Here is an 8,866-nt window from a genome sequence, read left to right as displayed (position 1 = left end):
GGGCCCAGACCCAGTCTAGACGGCTGCATGCCTTCCCCATTAAAGACCACCAGAGCACCAAGGCTGGCCTCTGGTATCCCAGCTTAATGTGTTCTCCGCTCTGAGACCTGTACAATGTGTCCCTTCTTCCCCCCGGGCAGAACCACCGCTGACTCAGCAGAACCGCTTCCAGACCACGGACGGCATTTCTTTCACGTTGACCATGAGAGGAAGGCCAGCCTGATTCCTGCATCTCTCCTCTCGCATCTCTCTCCCTCTTTTTACCTCTCTTTCCCTTTCTCTTATTCTTTCTCTCCGTCTCCCCCTTCCCTCTCTCTTTTTTCTCTCTCTGTTTTTTGTTTGTGGAGTCCAAGCTTACCGACTAACATTCACGAGCAGAGTGGTTATCGAGCCCCGCCCTGTCACACAGTGATGTCATCCATATTCTGATGACCAATTTCACTCCCTACATTCCGGGTCCATATTTTCCAGCGCAGACGGACAGTTCTCCAGCGTCGTCGTGTTCGTGTAGCGTCCCGAAGGGGGGAAGAGAGATCCTCTCAGCCAAACAGAGAAACAGAGAAGCTCAGCCTGATCGATGGAGATCACACGACTGGTTCCATAAAAAACGACAGAGAGAGACAGAGACAGAGACACAGAGACACAGAGACACAGAGACACAGAGAGACAGAGAGACAGAGAGACAGAGAGACAGAGAGACAGAGAGACAGAGAGACAGAGAGACAGAGACAGAGACAGAGACAGAGAGAGAGACAGAGAGAGAGAGAGAGAGAGAGAGAGAGAGAGAGAGAGAGAGAGAGAGAGAGACAGAGACAGAGACAGAGACAGAGACAGAGACAGAGACAGAGAGACAGAGAGACAGAGAGACAGAGAGACAGAGACAGAGAGACAGAGACAGAGACAGAGAGACAGAGACAGAGAGAGAGAGAGAGAGAGAGAGAGACAGAGACAGAGACAGAGACAGAGAGACAGAGAGACAGAGAGAGAGAGAGAGAGACAGAGACAGAGACAGAGACAGAGACAGAGAGACAGAGAGACAGAGAGACAGAGAGACAGAGACAGAGAGACAGAGACAGAGAGACAGAGACAGAGAGACAGAGACAGAGAGAGAGAGAGACAGAGACAGAGACAGAGAGAGAGAGAGAGAGAGGGGGAGGGGGGCACGGGGTGATGCCCCCTCCGCCCCTACGCCGCTCCGCCCAGCCTCCTCCCTTCCCAGAGACCTGAACAAACACAGTCCAGGGTGGTCCTGGGAACATCTGCGCTGGACCCTCCCCTCCACTGTCCTCCCTCGCCAGCATTCCCGCGGCTCACACAGACAATGTGTGTGTGTGAGTAAATGCATGTGTGGGTACAGTATGTGCCTGTGCATATGTATGCGAGCGTGTGTGTGTGTGTGGACAGCTGCATGCGTGCAGAGACGACACAGAGAGCCAGCAGGGTCTGGTGACACAGTCACACAACCCTGACTTCCCCATCTAAAGCCCCAGACGGCTCCTGCGTCTGCGCACACCATACACCAGCCACTGGTTCGAATCCAGCCAGCACAGCACCAGAACTACAGGGGACGGCTCAGCGGTGACTTGCAGATCAAGAAAATGTATAATCTGCCTCTCACATCCAGGACCCTGTCTGAATCCATGCTACAGGGCTTGGAGCAGTAACTCACCGCAGAGAGCTAATCCAATCTCCTCTGATGTAACATCATCTTCTTCAGTGGATTACACAGGAAGTCCGTCCCCTGTTGATCGCTGACTAGCTTCTACTGGAGGTTGGATGAGCTTTGCATTCGCAAGTAGGTAGAGCTAAGTATCTAGAGATCAAGAGGTTGCAGGTTCAAATCCACGCCCTAAAAGCATCAGCTAAATGATTTCGTTATTACGTTATAAACACCGTCCTGGCAGAGGAAGAAGAAAAGGAGGGGGGAGGGGGAGAGGTAAGGGAGGGAGGGAAGGTGGGAGGGGGAGAGGTAGGGGGGAAGGAGGGAGGTCTTATTCTGGCTTCCTTCAGCTTGTTAAACACAAACTGGTGTCATTATGAGGCGTGAACAGCAGAGCAGCTCTTCCACGTGGGAACTTCTGTGAAGCTAGGGCGTCTCACACACACACACACACGGGGGCAGACTGGAAGAACAGGCCTGAGGGCAGAACAGAGTGACCCTCCCCCCCCCCCCCCTCCCTCCCCCCTCTGTCTGTCTGAGCCAAGACAAACAGTCTGGCACAGCACATGTGACTGAGTGATGGAGAGACTGCTAACGCGAGGCCCAGCTCTGTCAACACACACACACACACGTAGAGGACAAACACACGCTCATACACCCACACAACACACACACACACACAGAGTGAGCTCTTCTCACTTATCCGATGCCTGTCTGGAACACTTAAAGAAATCTCCTTATCAGCGTGTTTTCACTGGATTTTCTTTTAGTGTTGGTTGTTTCTCATCACTTGCGGACAAAGTTAGCCAGGGGCTGGAAACAGCTCCACTGCAGCGCGTCACCCCCCCCCCCCCCCCCACGCTCCAGCTTCAGTCAGACCTTTAACAGACTGGGACCTGGGGCGCCCCAGTCGCTCTCCAGATACGTGCGTGTAGGATGAGGCCTTACTGGCAGGGAGTCAGGTGGCTGAGCGGTTAGAGAATCGGGCTAGTAACCAGAAGGTCACTGGTTCGATTCCCGGCCGTGCCACATGATGTTGTGTCCTTGGGCAAAGCACTTCACCCTACTTGCCTCGGGGGAATGTGCCTGTACTTACTGTAAGTCGCTCTGGATAAGAGCGTCTGCTAAATGACTAAATGTAAATGTACTGAAGGGGCATGGGTTTGAATACAGCCTTAGCCGTTTCCTGAATGCCCTCCCCTGACCCTGACCCCCCCCCCCCCCCCCTGCCCTAAATATATCTTTGAAATACTGGGAGTGTGTTTTATGCCAACAGCCACTTGAACGCAGTCACCCTTGAAGTGTTCAGTAGGGACTCTTTAAATACTTCCTGGAACGTAGTGAGTCCGAGGCGTTGACAGGAAATGATTGGCGGACAGGAAGATCACTGCACAGTCTGCCAGGGGACTGGAGACCCAGAGAGATGGAGGTTACTGACTACTGGTGTTTGTCTTTCATGGACTCCATTTTCCTCCACACACACACACCCGTTCGCCCCCATACACACACACAGACACAGCCACATACTTGCATGGTTTCATGCAGGAACAACCACAGCAACATATGTACAGACACATAAACATATGTTGTCAGACTATGCAGCAGCAGACTCTTCCCTTGAACAACAACAGGCCCAAGAAGACATTAACCAAGGAGACAGGATAACTCATACCATGCACACACACACACACCCCAACTCTACACACACACACACACACAGAATGCCCCCCCCCAACCCTACACACACACAAACAGAACATAACAGGATAATTAATACCATACTTAAAGATCATATGGAACAGTTTTGTGACTCTGGGAGCAATACCTGTCATTTTCCCAGGATGCCTTGCGCTGTGTGCACCTGATCGTCTATCCACTATGAAAGATGACCATCTGTAATATAGATGACACCTCCACACCTGAGTTATGTTGTCCAGGACTGTATAAATCAGGGAGGAATCTATTTAGGAGATCCAGAGGCTGTGATGTAATTGAATGCGACATATGTTAGGAGGTTTCTGAGTGTCTTAGAGTGAACTAGCTTCTGATACGACCACTTCAGGATGTATTGGAGGAAAATGCTTTAGCAGAGTCAAAAACGAATGTAAAACACATTGTCAGATTGAGAGGAGGAGGAGGAATGTCTGGGGAGGTGTCGTGACAGAGATGTAGACTACGGAGGAGACAGAGATGTAGACGAGAGAGAAAGAGAGTGAGAGCGAGAGTGAGAGTGAGAGCGAGAGTGAGAGCGAGAGAGAGAGCGAGAGAGAGAGCGAGAGAGAGAGCGAGAGAGAGAGCGAGAGAGAGAGCGAGAGAGTGAGAGAGTGAGAGAGAGAGAGAGGAGGGTGGAGGCCAGCTAAGCTGTGACTGACAGCACACCCAGGTTCTAGTTGACCTTCAGGTCAGCGTAGAGAAGCCATGCTGACTGTGGGAGGTAGGTGTCACCTGTGGGCACACTGCTGCTCTGTTCCCACCCACCCTCTCCCTGGAGGCTGAGGGAGAGCGGGGGGAACGCGGGGGGGAGCGGGGGGGGGGGGAGCGCAGGGGGAGAGCAGGGGGAACGCGGGGGGAACGCGGGGGGAGCGGGGGGGGAGCGCGGGGGGAGCGCGGGGGGAACGCGGGGGGAACGCGCCGAGCACCAATGAGAGGCGGGGGGACGCGCTGCGCCAAGATAGGAAACAGACGCCGCCACTTTGATACGTTCAGGATCTGTTTTTAATACGACGGTAACACTATCTGCTGTGAGTCTGGATTCCTGGGCCTGGAATTAGGAGAGGAGGCTAGGAGAGGAGGCTAGGAGAGGAGGTTGTCCTGACGGGCTTTTGCAGGAGACAGAGATGGGAGCAGACAGGACACTATGAAGCCTTAAAAGACGTTCCCCACGGGACGTGAACACTTTCACCTCACAGCTTCCAATTTCCAAACAGAGAAACTCTCGTTCTCTCTCACCCCCTCCTCTCTCTCCCCCCCCTCTCTCCGTTCCTTAGTCTCTCCCTCTCCGTTTCATTCTCTCCCTTTTTCTCCATCTGTTTCTCTCTCTCCTCTATCTCCTTCTTTCCCCTCCTCGATCTCTCCCCTCTTCCTCTCCTTCTCTCCTCACGTCCCTCCTCCTCTCCCTCTCCGTGCGTGCATACCTCAGTGGCCTGTGTTTATGTGCACTTCAGATCTGTGTTGTGGGTGAGGGTTTAGATCCAGGTGAGGCCATCTCGTCAGGGAGGGAGGCGGGCTTGATTGCACCGCACTACGTACTTCGATGACAATAAATAAACATCAATTATCATACTTTCCTCAGGCAGTGTCTGACCCCCTCTTGGCACGGTTCAGGGTGCGTTCTCTCTGCTCTGGGAGTACACAGCCGTGCAACAGCAGAATACATGTCAATGTAAGTACCCAGTTAAAAAACCCATGGTTGAAAACAAAAACTAGAAACTTGAGGTGTTACTTCAGATAAAGAGAGATAAATATTACAGCTACACACTTCACCAAGAGAGGGGTTGAGAGAAAGAACAGCACGAGACTACGTTTGTAGACGCAGATGAAACTCGTAGAGACGGGAGGGGGGGGGTGGGGTCAGTGAAACAGAGTGGTAACGGATGTCTCGTGATTCTGCTGACTAGCTAACAGCCTCGGTGAGGCGCCTCTTCTCCTGCACACTGAGACTCACAGAAACCCTGCCACACACATACACTCACCTACAGACATACGTACACACACACACCACACAGACATACACACACACATCCGACGTACAGTTGTGAGCCAAAACCATCACGTTATATTGGATAGTCCATTCCCATCACCTCGTAAAGTTGCTAATCAAAGCAACATGCTAACCTAGCCTCCCACTTAACGTCTGCCTGGAGCTAGAGGTGTATGTGTGTGAGAGAGAGAGGGTGTGTGTGTGTGTGAGAGAGAGAGAGGGTGTGTGTGTGTGTGTGTGTGTGTGGAAGAGAGAGGGGGGGTGTTAGCAGCAGGAGTGTGAGCAGGGTCAGGTGTTGACTGACAGACAGGCTAAATGTGTCTGAGGAGAAAGGTTGGGACGTATAAAGTTGTGGTTCCCCCACCAGGAGATGAAAGGAACCCAGAAGAACAAGGCTGTCGGCCTCCACACTCCTCCTCCACACTTTCACCTCCCCCTACTCCTCTGGCTGAGGAACCCCCCCCCCCTCACTTCCCCCTCCCCCCCCCCTCCTCCTTTGGGATTTTGGTGACTGTTCTGTCTCTGGGTAGACACATCTGTCTGTGTCGTCTACACTGTCAACGCCACAGTAGTGAGTCTGTCTCACAGCTCTGAACTCTGGTTGCCATCAACACAGTCTCAGCAGTCCCCTCCAACACCCACAGGCTCCCTCTGGCAAGCAGCGCGGCGTAAAGAGAAATGGATCCGGGAAGAAAATGTGGTTTGAATCGTCCCAACGGAATCGGTGCGATTATTCTGGCGTTGCGAAAGAAAGAAGTATACATATACTGGTCTGGAAAAACTCCCTCTCCTTTCTCTCTCTCCTTTCTCTATCTCCCTTTCTCTCTCTCCCTTTCTCTCTCTCCCTTTCTCTCTCTCCCTTTCTCTCTCTCTCCCCCACTCAACACCTGATATGTTTTGTATTGTGCCTGGTACATACACACCCGTCATTGACCCTGACCACCAAAATACGCAACGATGCCGTTCTAATCCTTGATCTGTGGCTGTACTTTACAGACGTACGGATTTGCATGTTTTGGAAAAAAGCGTCTGCCAAATTAATAAATAACCGTGACATGTCGCGTAAGCAGGAAGTGTGCGTCACTCCCGGTTAAACGGCAGTGATCCGTGTGCGCCGACGTCTGCTCTGGGTGTTTGATGTTCTGGGGTATATTTCTTGCGCTCCAGCTAGATTACACCCAGCTGGGCGCGGGACTATTCTGGGCGAGTGGTCCTCCTCATTAGAGCAGGAGAGCTACTTCATCGAGCTCCTGTGGTGACAGAGCGAGAGGTTACGCCAAGCTGCGGTGCTGACGCTCCTGTCGACAGCTTCAGCAGCCAGGGGAGGAGGAGGGGAGGGAGGAAGGGGAGGGGGGAAGGGGAGGGGGAGGGGAGGGAGGAAGGGGAGGGGGGAAGGGGAGGAGGAGGGGAGGGAGGAAGGGGAGGGGGGAAGGGGAGGGGAGGGTCAGAGATGAGGGGGAACACACGGGGAGGAAGAAGGGGTGGAGGTGGAGGAGGAAGGTGTAGATTCGCCTCCGTCACTCTGGAACTGCAGGAGCACAGAAGACTACACCTTAACACTACTCCTACAAGCTCACCGCAAACCACCTTCCCAGAATCCCTCTGGCCCGAGAGAGCTTTATCCAGGACGGAACACGGAGTCTCTGACACCCCAAATCAACCGCAGTCCAATACCTCACTAGCCACACACATGTCCTTGCTCAATGTAATCTTTATCATCCATCTGCATGTTTGCCCATGCTTCAGGAAAACCCCTACAGATTCATCCCTCTCATTTCCATCTATGAAACAGAACGTTTCTCAAATAACGACTTTTCAGAGAAGGATCACCCACTGCCCAACAGCCTCCTCGCAAATGTAGCCTTTAAAATACTTCGGGGAGCGTTTAAGTGTGTTTAACAGTTTTTAAGTGCTTTTAAGCACCCTGGAGAACGCTTCCTAATGAAAGCACGACTGAAGCCCCTCTACAGGATCCCTCAGTTGTCTTTGAAGACCGCACCGATGCACTCAGAGGTCTAAAAGCGTTCGTTAAAAGCTGTAGTCACGGGGGCTCGCTAAAAGCCAAGAGGAGCGGGCCGGGGGGCTGGGGGCCGGGGGGGCTGGGGGCCGGGGGGCTGGGGGCCGGGGGGCTGGGGGCCGGGGGGCTGAGATTTATGAGGCGTGTTCCTTTGCGACCGGGCCTGTGTCGGCCGTGTTCTGGGTGGGTTGCTGTGGTAACTGTATGGTCCTGCTGAAGTAGCACTCAGGGTCCTGTTCAGGACTGGAGGGAGGGGGGGGGGGGGTAGGTAGGTAAGAGAGAGGAAGGAGAGAGGAGGAGGGAAGAGAGAAGAAGAGGAGTAGAGAGGGGAGGAGGGAAGAGAGATGGGAGGGAGGAGAGAGGAGGGAGCGTTCAGAACAACACAGGTCTAATCTGATTGTTTCTGCAGAAACCCCCAAAGCACTACACAATCGTGTGAAACTTTGATGAGGAATTCCACTGTGGCAGAATGAGTTCTAGCATGATGCCTCCTCTCTGGAACAGACCTCCCCCTGTCTCACAGCCTCAACCACAGTCTCCACTCTCCACCACACCACTAACACTGGCTGGACAACTTGGGCTTCTACACCATACAGAGCCTGTGAGGGGGGGTTCCCTCTCTGGAGGGGGAGAGAGCCGTCACCAACACAGCTAGCCTGCTCAGGTATGGAGGGAAAGAACTGGAGGAGGAGGGAGAGGGGGGAGAGAGGGAGGGGGAGAGGAGGAGAGAGGTCAGGATGAGTTACAGGCTTGGGGTCCGTGACTACCCAGTGACCTCTAGAAGCAATATTTACAGAGGTCGGAGGTCATGGAGGGATGCCTCACATCTTGTGGCCTCGGACATGAGACACCCTGAGGGGGAGGGAGAGAGAGAGAGAGAGAGAGAGAGAGAGAGAGAGAGAGAGAGAGAGAGAGAGAGAGAGAGAGAGAGAGAGAGAGAGAGAGAGAGAGAGAGAGAGAGAGAGAGAGAGAGAGAGAGAGAGACCTCCTGCTCCTCTCTCCTTCTCTCTCTCCCTCCCTCTTGGTGATTCATGCTGCTGACCACCCACCCCTCAGCGACTCGTGTCCTTGTAGGGGCACGGCCGGCACAGGCGCCCGCCCTATCATCACCTGTGACCCACTTCCTGTTGTTGGCGAGAAGCACGTACGGAGGCTCAGAATGCCACGCATGCCGCGACAGGCAGAGGTGATAAACCTGCGCTGCGTCGTACGGGCGTCTCTGGACCTGGGGCGAGCCCCGAAGAGAGAGGCTGCTTCAACTGCCAACGCCACAGGCCCCGCCACAGGCCCCGCCACAGGCCCCGCCACAGGCCCCGCCACAGGCCCCGCCACAGGCCCCGCCACAGGCCCCGCCACATGCCCCGCCACATGCCCCGCCACATGCCCCGCCACAGGCCCCGCCACAGGCCCCGCCACAGGCCCCGCCACAGGCCCCGCCACAGGCGTGATCCCACACGGGGATCCTCTTATATGGCACTGGAGCAGTCTA

The sequence above is a fragment of the Osmerus eperlanus genome, unplaced genomic scaffold (genome assembly GCF_963692335.1).
Source record: "Osmerus eperlanus unplaced genomic scaffold, fOsmEpe2.1 SCAFFOLD_232, whole genome shotgun sequence".
Lineage (NCBI taxonomy): Eukaryota > Metazoa > Chordata > Actinopteri > Osmeriformes > Osmeridae > Osmerus > Osmerus eperlanus.
This window is presented reverse-complemented; position numbering follows the sequence as displayed.